The sequence below is a fragment of the Phascolarctos cinereus genome, unplaced genomic scaffold, assembly GCF_003287225.1.
Source record: "Phascolarctos cinereus isolate Bilbo 61053 unplaced genomic scaffold, phaCin_HiC Scaffold_4;HRSCAF=312, whole genome shotgun sequence".
Taxonomy (NCBI): domain Eukaryota; kingdom Metazoa; phylum Chordata; class Mammalia; order Diprotodontia; family Phascolarctidae; genus Phascolarctos; species Phascolarctos cinereus.
In genome coordinates this window covers 193160851-193171859 of record NW_027555847.1, presented here as the reverse complement: position 1 = coordinate 193171859, position 11009 = coordinate 193160851, and the positions used below count along the sequence as shown (strand labels likewise).

General features: G+C 36.3%; 1 pseudogene; it reads right to left on the bottom strand.

Moving 5' to 3' along the window:
* Positions 1–3116: 3116 nt before the first annotated feature.
* Positions 3117–3743, bottom strand: LOC110196665 (ER membrane protein complex subunit 8 pseudogene; annotated as a pseudogene).
* Between the last annotated feature and the right edge of the window lie 7266 nt (positions 3744–11009).

Genomic DNA, 11009 nt, shown 5'->3' with positions numbered 1-11009 from the left:
AGTCAATGTGCAATTTGACAATTCCCACTCAGAGAACTTAGGCAAAGGATGGGTATCTCCAGAGCCAAGCAATGCTCAAGAGGATGGAGTATGAAGGCAACAGGAAAGGCTTTCGGTAAAGAACTTCTCTAGTCCCAAAAATGATTTGACCAGTCTAAATCAATATCATTCTTCTTCACAATGTCCTTGGAGCTGCAGTGTTACTTACTATCTGTTCTACTCTTCAGATGTGGTAGTATCCACCTGCTTGGGCTTTCTATGGTGCCTGAGGGACAACTAGTTGCTGATTTATGAAGTATTAATAGAATGCAAAAGTGGAGAGAAAGGGAAAAAATGGCAGCCCTCTGCATATAGCAGTAGTAGTTGGGGCTGTTCCAGTGTTATATCCTAAGAAGGACTGGGGCTTGCCACCCCACCCACCTAATTGATGTGGTGAGCGAAAGGTCATAGGGAAGCAGCATTGGTAGCAATATCACCTCTTTTTTCTTCAACAGTGGAAACCCACACCTATCTTGGCCTTCCTTCATGATAGACATTTAGTAAATTCTTATTTTTTTTTTAGGTAGGAATGAAAGACAGCATGTAACCTTAGAGAGCTATAGAAATATCAGTTATTATGTTTAGCAGCCCCTTAAATAATTCAAACATTGTCTGCAATATTAATATATGAAAGACAATCTAGGAGAATACAATGATGTTGCTGCTTGGATGAAGCACCATTTATTGTGCCATTCTTCTAGTAAATCATTTTCATGGGAGAGCAAAAGAAATTTTGGGTTGACAATATTGGGGGTGGGAGGTTGAACCCAGAAACCACTTTCTGATTTGTTGGAAGAGAACCTTCTAAATGGATACTGACTAGAAAGTGTTTAGCAATTGAAAATTAAGCAGTTACATGGATTTTCTGACCCTATGTAAGATTGAGGCATCTGTCATAGGTGCAGTCTTTGATAACCAGAAAATACAAGTAAAAAAAATGACTGAAGTCATTATAAGCTGGAGGGTCTCTGGCTCCATTGAAAAATACTTGGTGCCTGAGTCAAGGAATGTGCAATTGAGAGATTCTCTTCCAGGTGGTGTGGTCTAGAGAATTCCTTTCAAACTTATCAAAATATTTCTTTAGATATACACAAATCTACCTGTGGCATTATGCGGAAAACATTTATTGCCAGAGGCACACATTTCTATGCATTATGCAGCATTAAACTAATTAAAACATTTTACCATGCATGAACAGAATTCACTTTTAATCATTTACTAATAATAAATATTAAATATTTATATCCAGTCTCATGTGAATTCTGCTACAAAATGAACAAGAGTAGAGCTTTAAGAAGTAACAGTTTTTGAGATAAACATATGCTGAAATGGTCTTACATTTACTTTCATTTTTTAAGTGGCTGGATATATTTAATTCTAACAACTTTCTCATTTTCTTTGCTTCTTCGTATTTCATTTCAACTAATGTCATAAGGTGAGAGGAACCTCTTCTCAACATAAAGAAGCCTCCTCAACCCTTTGGAAAAATCAGGTTGATTTACTGCATAAGAAATGAGCTTTGCAATGCATTTTAACATTTTTTACATTGTGTGAAAGCTAATAATTTAAATTAATTTGCATGTAACTTGTCTACTTAATGGTTCTTGTTAGTCTCCAATGCTTTGTAAATTTGTCTGAGTACTTCCAGTACTATACATGGGGCTGATCATTCACTTGTTCACAACACAAAGGTCTGTCAACTGTTTCACATCATTTCCCAGACTCTTATTCTGGGACACATGGAAGACAGTGATCTGATTAATCACCATGAAATCATCAAATTTCAGTACAGGGTTTCAGGGATCATCTAGTCCAATCTCTATCATTATCATACTCATCATCATAGTTGTCATTTACCTAATGCTTTAATATTTTACAAAGGGCTTTGCATACACTATCTCATTTGAGTCACTTCTGAAGCAGTAATCTCTTCTATAATATCCATGAGGAATGGTCATTATAGCTTTTGTTTGAAGATCTAAAGGCAGTATGATGCAATGGAAAAAGTCATGGATTGGAAGTCAGGGAAACTGGAATCTTTCGCTTTTCTTTCTCATATTGCCTGTATGATCCCTGTACGTCACTGGAACTCTTTGGGTCTCAGTTCCTCATCTGTGCTATGAGAGAGTTGAATTAGATGGTTTCTGAGATAACTTCTAGCTCTCAATCTTCAACGACCTTTTCATGTCTAGAAAGGCAATCCATTTCATATTTGGATAATTTTTTATTGGGAAATTTACTTTTAGATCAAGTCAAAATTTTTATCTTCTGCACATTAAACTTGTTTCTCTCCTACAGAGACTTAGGATCATAGATATAGAGTGGGAAGGGACCTCTGAAGCCATGTGGTATTATCCTCTCATTTTACAGAAGAAGAAACTGAGGCTCTTGGAGGTTAAGTACCTTGGCCAAAAGTCACAATAATTATTGCATTATGTAGTTTCCAGTAACTACAACATCCTACTCATTGTCCTTGGGAAGCACTCTAGCTTATCAACACTTTTCTATCACTTGGTACAATCAAACGAAATCATACTCAAATGCAAAATGCAATATTTACTAATGCTTATGGAAATGCTGGATACTGGGAAATAACATAATTTAGGTCAAATATGGTCCTATCCTCATACAGTTTGGACTAGAATTAAATACAAGAAGATTTTAAAACCCCAAAACACTCATTAAAGGATAAGATTTGTTGTTCTTGGAAAGATAGTTCATAAGTCTTAAAAAGTATTCTCTCAAGATTGTAAAAGCCTAGTTAAAATCGTTTAATAGGAACAATATTGGACAATCAGAAATCGCTTTGATTCTGAAGGCAAGTGAAACATATAACTGGGAAAGAATCCACAGGGACAGATAGAGTTGACAATTTATATCTCTTCTAGATATGTTTGCTTTAAAAAAAATGGCCATTTAGACACAATGCCTCTTTTGAGCCACATGCCATTTCTTAAATGATGCCTTTCCTCACAAGGTACAAGGTATATTATTCTATTTAGGTTTTAAAATATTTATTTTTTTCCTCTTCAGTGTAGTGGAAATGCCCATAAATCAGTCAGTGGAATCCCTCCCTATCATAGATGTAGAAGAGCTTTATTGATCTCTGAATTTGTGCAATCATTTTGGTTGTAGTCCAGGTGGTTATCAAAATCCATAAGGGTTTCATAGGACTTGTTGTACAAAAGAGATGCCAAGATCCACTGGGCTTCCGGCCAGTCTTCACAATAATCATAGTGTGGATCTCTGCCTTGCCATTTGTTTTCATGATGCTTATACACATGAATCATGGGTTCTATGAGCTCCATTGTAAACTTTGTGTAGTCTACCATAACAAGTGCGGTGTCACTGAGGCCCTCTGCAATTCTGGAACCACCTTCTCAACAACCTGGTTTGTACTGGTATTATTTACACATTCATTAGCTTGATAATAACCAGCAAACACATAGCTATTATTTTTGCACCATATATCAATCAAGGTGAGAGCCACCTCCAACATAGGGACCAGTGCCAGGGTGTCACTGAAGAGGGAAATACAGTCCACCAAGAGGGCCTAGCATTTTGGGGCCACCATGCAAAGGCTGCTCTTTGTGGGGCTTCTGCTTCTTGGCTATCAGGAGCTCATTGATGGCACAGTGAGAGTACTTGACCCCATGCAGCACCATCTTGCAGTAGGCATGAATGGTGAGCTTCATGCCAGGCATGGTGAGGCCCAGGCCTGTGGTCCACAATGGCAGCAGGCCCGGCATTGCTCAGTCCCCACAGTATCGCTCTGTTCTGGACCCACAGTCACTCAGTATGGACTGACTGGCTCCTCAGCCTGGCCTGGACCCCAAGGCACCCCACCACCTCCTCTAGCCTGCTGGGCTCCAAGGGGCTGCCAGTCAGCTCCTTGTTAGGAAGCGCCCTGCACCTGCAGCCCACTCAGGAGAGACCTTATTATTTCTAACAGAACAGTAGTATTCTATCACGATCACATACCACAACTTGTTGAGCCATTATGATGTAACATTTGTTGCACAAGACATATCATCAATTATATGTTGTAGCCTAATTACACACATCATGTATCTCTCCATTTCCAGCTGGGTCACCTGCAACTTTTATTGTTCAGAGGTTCTGACATTTTACAGATTAGATTATATCATTTAAAAATTTGTTCTTCAATACTCTCAATACCCTCAAAATTCCATTACTTCCAAGATAAACCTTCTCCATGAAGATTGGATCTATTCTTGATGCTCTTTACATCATTTTTTTCTTAGAGTTATTTCAGTTTCATCATGAGGCACAACAGGACTTAGGATTTTATAGTGCCAACAGGTGAGTTAATATTTATAGATTATATTAAATATGAATAATTCTTATGTTCTCCTTTCTGCTTCACTTAGTTTCACTTCAAAATCAGAAAGAATAAGGAACCTTGTATGTTTTTCTTTATTTCCTGGGTTACTCTATCTAAAGGATTCTTCATTAAGTGGTCAATTTACTGCTGATGAGTTTCACTTAACCTATTTAAGTTCCTCCTCAGAAAGCAAATAAGATATTTGATGATTATCTAGAATGTTGCAACCTGTCAGAGAATGCACTCTACTGTCTTAGATTTGGAGAAATGTGGGTCATCACTATACCACAATGACACATTGGAATAGACTTAACAACAGTAAGAGTATTATTGAGATGTTAAAATATAGTGCATTTGAACATACTTCATTTATGTTTATGGAATCTAGAGTTGCAAAATTGTATCTGACAAAGATGGATTAGAAATAATTAAGAGTAATAGCTAAATTGCATGGGTTTTTTGATTTCATTGATAGCAAGATTTTTTTTTTTGGTGGGCAATTGGGGTTAAGTGACACACAGCTAGTGAGTGTTATGTGTCTGAGGCCAGATTTTGAGCTCAGGTCCTCCTGACTCCAGGGCCAGTGCTTTATCCACTGTCCAACCTAGCTGCCTCAAGATAATATTTTTTTAAGCTCTATAACAACTTTATTAAATTATTGCAGCATCACAGATTTTTAGTCTAGTCAAAGCTGTAGTCCTCTCTGGATGGAGATCACTGTAATACAGAAGAAAAGCTTCCATAAATAGGCTTATGGAAAGTTCTTCTGGGTCAAATAGCATGATCAGAGAGAGGGCAGGAGGCAGCCTTCCCATACTCTGCCCCATGACATGTTGTCAGGAGGGGAGGGCTGATGAGAATGTTCACTATAATGTAGGCTCCAGTACAGAGCAACAAGGAGTCTTTGCCACAAGTTTTCCTAGCTTCTTCCAACTCTAGTAGTACCATCAAGGGCCATTATTGTTATACAGTCTGCTTCTGGGGTAGCTTTCTCCTCAGTAAGGGAGGACTAGGCCCAAAGGGAGGACAAGAATAATTTATAAAATGTGTGGCCCTGAGGACCCAGAAAGTACCAATTCTCCACCAGAAGTAAGTTTTCTAGCTTCTTCTAACTCTAGTAGCACTGACAAGGACAGGGATTCCCACAGTCTTAATGGAGGAAAAGCTAGGGGTTTTCATATAAGGAGAGGCTTGGCCTGGTCACTGACAGATTGCTATTGGGTTAGTTAAGTCAACGTGACGTCTCTTTTTATAGCTTTTTGTATAGATGACCCTCAAAATTTCGCACCTCCTAAAATGACAGGGGTCAAGGAGTTGACATAAAAATGGTTCCATTCTCCATTGCTTGAGTCAGGCTTTTCCACACGATGAGGTTGAGAAGAGACTTTCAGGATAAGAAATTTGAAACGCTTTTCCAGTTTGTAGATTCTGCTGATACCTCAATCATCTTGGGCCTCAAAGTTGTTAACAGCTACAGCTGCCTGCAGAAGATGACCCTGGTCACCACAAAGATTTCCTCTGATGACTTGGCAGGGTGCTGGGTGAGAACTTGTCAAATGAACTGGCCACAGGTGGCTGCTGCTTGGCCTGCTAGTCTGCAGGACCCACACTCCAGGCAGGCCATGGAGGTCCTGGGGAATTGGGCCGGGGTCTCCAGGGACCCACTCACAATGGGAGGTGGGAGGAAACTGGGGCCTCAAAGGCCAAGGACTGAAGGTTGGGGTGGGCCAGGCCCCATCCTGGGAAAGCCCAAGGGCGCATCCATCTCCTGTGGAGCCTGAAAAGCTTGTAGCAAGAGAATATTAATAATAAACAGTTATACACCTAACACCATAGCAATAAACTCATAAGAAATTGTCAGCTTATTTGTAAAAAAAGAATTGGATAGAAAATCAATAACAGTGAGAAATTATAACATCTATTAAAGGAATACAATATATTTAATTGAAAGATAAAAAGTAAGGATTTAGAGTGTGAAGAAATGTAATTTTGAATGGGCACATACTAAGAGATACATGGGAAAAGCAGAACGTATATATTTTTTTAAAAGTCAGTGTTCTCAGCACAAAGAAATAAAGATAAATTTAAAAGGCAAACATTTAAATACTCTCTTGTTCAGATCATAATGTCATAAAAATAATATTCACTAAGGAAAAAATGATAAAAATTTACATGGACACTATAATGATTTGTTGAATAATACCTGGAGCAAAACAAAACTATAAAATATTGTTAGATTGCACTTAAAGATTAAATAACAGATAATGTAAATGCATCAAATTAAAGTTTATGTATTATAACCAAAGTAGTACTCAGAAATATTTTTTCTCTCTTAATGATTTAATTATTAAAAATAAGACAGTTATTGAAATTAGAAAATGAAGAAATTTATACATCAAAAGGTAGAGCAAAGAAAAAAATACAGTAGAAGGAAAACACAATTGAAAATGTTATGATAACATATAAGTACTTCAAGCTTATTTTTATAAAATTATACTATTATTATCATTTTAAAAATTATGAATAATTAAAAGAAAATATTCTACAAAATATTCATATAAACTTTATTTGTAAGTTTTAAAGACAGCAAGGACTGCATGGTCTACTTAGCTGACTAGCTGATAGTTCTGTGTTCCATTCAATCTAAAATTTGTGTTTCTTTGTTCAGAACAATTTAGAAATAATCTATGTGTCCAGTGGTTGTGGAGAGACAAAAATATGTACATAAATTTAATGAAATATTGCCTTAAAATGTCAAATATGAAAAACAAAGAAGAAACATGAAGTGTTCATGTGAAAAAAATCTGCAGAAAATGCATAGCCATAACCATGTAGAAAACAACTAACAACAAAGATACATTAAAAAAAATTAAAATAAATATATCATTAGGAGATACTAAAAGAAGTAGGACATATTTTGTTAATTTTAAAATAAATATAGTTAAATTATAGAGATTTATACTTTTATCTATGGCCATTTAAAAATTCTGTTTGCCAATTTGAGTGTCTAATTTTATTGATGATTTATAAGTTTAGATTAATAAATGTTTAGCAAACTAAGCCCCAATGGTATTTCTTCAAGTTGACACTGATCCATTAGATAACATTGCTTGGTTCTCATAATTCAATCATTTGTGAACATGTTTAACTCCAAAATCATCTAGGTCATATCCCTCTAATTTATCTGTAAAGAAACATAAGAAATTATCACATGCCTTATTGAAATCTAATTAAGCTTCATCAATGACATTCTATTTAGGTTCTAATCTAGTAACCCTGAGGCTAGCTTGGCATGACTCACTCAAACCACACTGAACTGAAGAGATCTTTGCTTCTCTTTCCAAGTGTTCACAAAACACCTCTTTAATAATGTATTCCATAATGTTTCAGGGAATCCACATAGAGTTAATTGACTGATAGTTTGAAAAGCCTACCTTTTTTGAAAATCCAAACATTTTCCTGCCTTGTATCATATAAAACTTCCATCATTCTACAAGATTTTTCAGATTAAAAACAGCAGTTCAGTCATCCATAACAGTATTAGTTTGTAGTGATCTAAAGATGTGATTGAATTGAGGATAGCTAGATACTTTGTTAAATCTCCTCACTTCTCTAATAAGTTTTTTTTTTTTTGGTCCAAATACATTCTTATTGATAGAGAAAAAAAAACAGGTTGACTAGCTCAGCTTTTTCATCCTTACAATATAATTATTCCATCTACTTCAAGCAGGAATCTTTTCATTTCCTTAATCTTGCTCTTGACCCTACATTGCTAAATGAATGTATGAATGAATGAATAAATAAATAAATAAATAGATATATACATAATAGATTTTATATATATATATATGTTTTATATATATATATATGTATTTTTTAAAATCCTGATTTTTGTCCCTACCTTTCATACCATCATACATAAGCTCAGGATATTGCATGGTTCAGAATGACAATTGGTATTTCTAGAAATAAAAGCTTTGAAAGATGATGAATAATATTGTCTATCCACATACTTTTTGGTGACCTCTACTAAACATCACTTTCAAACTAATCTACACCAGGAAATTCTGTGTTTAAGATGGACAATGACATGGACATATTAAGCCTCACAGATTCTAAGAACAAAACAAAGCCAAAATATATTTACAAAGAAAATTAAAATCTTCTACTTCCAATTGTGAATCCATTCTCCTTGTTCCTATTCATCTGTGTTAACCCTTGTATTCTACTGATCTTGACTGTGAAAGTCCCCTCATCTTTTATCCCTATGCTATCTCCCTTGATGGTTTTGCCTGTTCTTCTGCATTCTTTATGCATATTTCTCTCAATTATATTTATCAAGTTCTAATTGTTCTCCTGAACTCATATCTCTGACAGCTAGAAATCTCCTTGATTTCATATTGACATCTCAAATTCAATAAGTCCAAAACAGATCTAACAATCTTTCCCTCACCTCCTCCACATTTGATCATTTCTGTTAAGAAAATCACACTCCTGCAAGTTACCTGTTTTTTAAATTATGTTTTATTTATTTTCTTAAGTATTTCCCAATTGCATGTAAAAATATTGAACAATTATTTGATATTGAGTTACAAATTTTGAGTTCCAAATTCTCTCTCTCCTTCTTTCACCTCCCCCATCCTTGACAAGTAATTTTTGTTGTTATATATATAAAGTCGTGTAAAACATATTTCCATAGTAGCCATGTTGCAAACAAAAACAAATAAATTAAAACAATAAAATAAAGTTTAAAAATTATGTTTCAATCTGTATTCAGAGTTCAGCAGTTTTTACTCTGGAGCTAGATAGCATTTTTCATCATGAGTTCTTTGAAATTTTATTGGATCATTGTCTTAATCAGAGAAGGTAAGTCTTTTACAGTTACACAGTGTTCTCCTGGTTTTGCTCCTGGTTAAGGTAAGAGTCTGCTTCCAATGTGGAGAGTGTACTGTCCCAAGCTTCAGGGATTTGTGTAGCTGTTTTCAGAGATACTTGTAGGGACCTGTAAATTTTCAGTTGTTCTAAGGTGGTATGATAAGGTGTGAGGTGTTTACTCCTTTCCTGGCCTGTGACCAGAAGTATTCCTTTCTGTCCTGTAACTGTGAGGAGGATTTTCTCTCCACAGCCACTACAAGCTCCACCATGCCAGCCAGTGCTCCTCCCCACCCCAGCACAGCTGCCCAGAACTGTGACCCAGATCCAAACACAGGCAAAGCAAGAGATTCCTGCCTCAGCACTGGCAAAGAGATCCCTGCGATCCCTCTCTGATCAGCCACTGGATTCCCCCTGGGGGGGGATCAGAAGCTTGGGAAGCAGCTGCCCCTTCCAGGGCCGAGCTCTTGGGGAATGGAGCTGAGACCCCGCCTTCCTGTCTCAGCACCTCAGAAACAGACTTTTCCCACTGACCTTCTAAATTGTCTTTGGCATTCATGGATTGAGGAGTCTGGAAACCTCCACAGCTGCCCAAGATTCAGTCCTCTGAGGCCTGCTCCAGGTTTGCTGCGGCCCACGCCGCACTGTGCTGCTCTCCCAGACCAGTGAGATATACCTTTCTGATCAACCATTCAAGTTGTCTTGGGCTGGAAATTTGTTTCACTCTGTCTTTTTGTAGGTTCTGCTCCTGCAGAATTTGTTTAGAGCCATTTTTTATGAGTATTTGGAGGAGTTTGGAGGAGAGCTCAAGCAAATCACTGCTTTCACTCTGCCATCTTGGCTCCGACAGCCCTCTGATTCTTTAATGTGGAAGATGTTTAGTCTTGTGTGATCCTGACTGTAGCTCCTTGGTATTTTAATTGTTTCTTTCTTCCTCCTTACAGTATGTTTCCTTGACCAGATAATTTTGGAATTTGGCTAAAATATACTTGGAGTTTTCATTTTGGGGTCTCTTTGAGGAAATGATCAATAGATTATTTCAATGACTACTTTACTCTCTGGTTCTAGGATAACAGGGTAATTTTCCTTGATAATTGCTTGAATCATGCTGTCTAGTCTCTTTTTTTGACCGTGGCCTTCAGGTAGTCCAATAATTCTTAAATTACTATTCCTGAATATATTTTCCAGGTTGATGTTGATGTGATGAGATATTTTGCTTTTCCTTCTATTTTTCTTTCATCCTTTTGATTTAATTTACTGATTATTGTGTCTCATAGAGTTATTAGCTTCCATTTGCCCAATTCTGATTTTTAAGGAATTTTTTTTTTCAGGTAGCTTATGTACCTCCTTTTCCATTTGGCAAGTTCTACTTTTTAAAAATTTTTTCTTGACAATTTTTTTCCCCACTTACTAATATTTAATTTGTTTCAATTACATACAAAGATAGTTTCCAACATTCACTTTTATAAAATTTTGAATTCCATTTTTTCTCCCTGCCTCTACAAGACGACATGCAATTTGATATAGGCTATACATATATGATCCTATTAAACATATTTCCACATTAGTTAGGTTGTTAATGAAGAATTAGAACTAAAGGGAAAAAACACAAGAAAGAAATAAAGAAAATAATATGCTTTGATCTGTATTCAGAATCCATAGTTCTTTCTTTGGATATGGATAGCATTTTTCATCATGAGTCTTTTGAAATTGTCTTAGATTATAGTATTGCTGAGAATAGCTAAGTCTATCA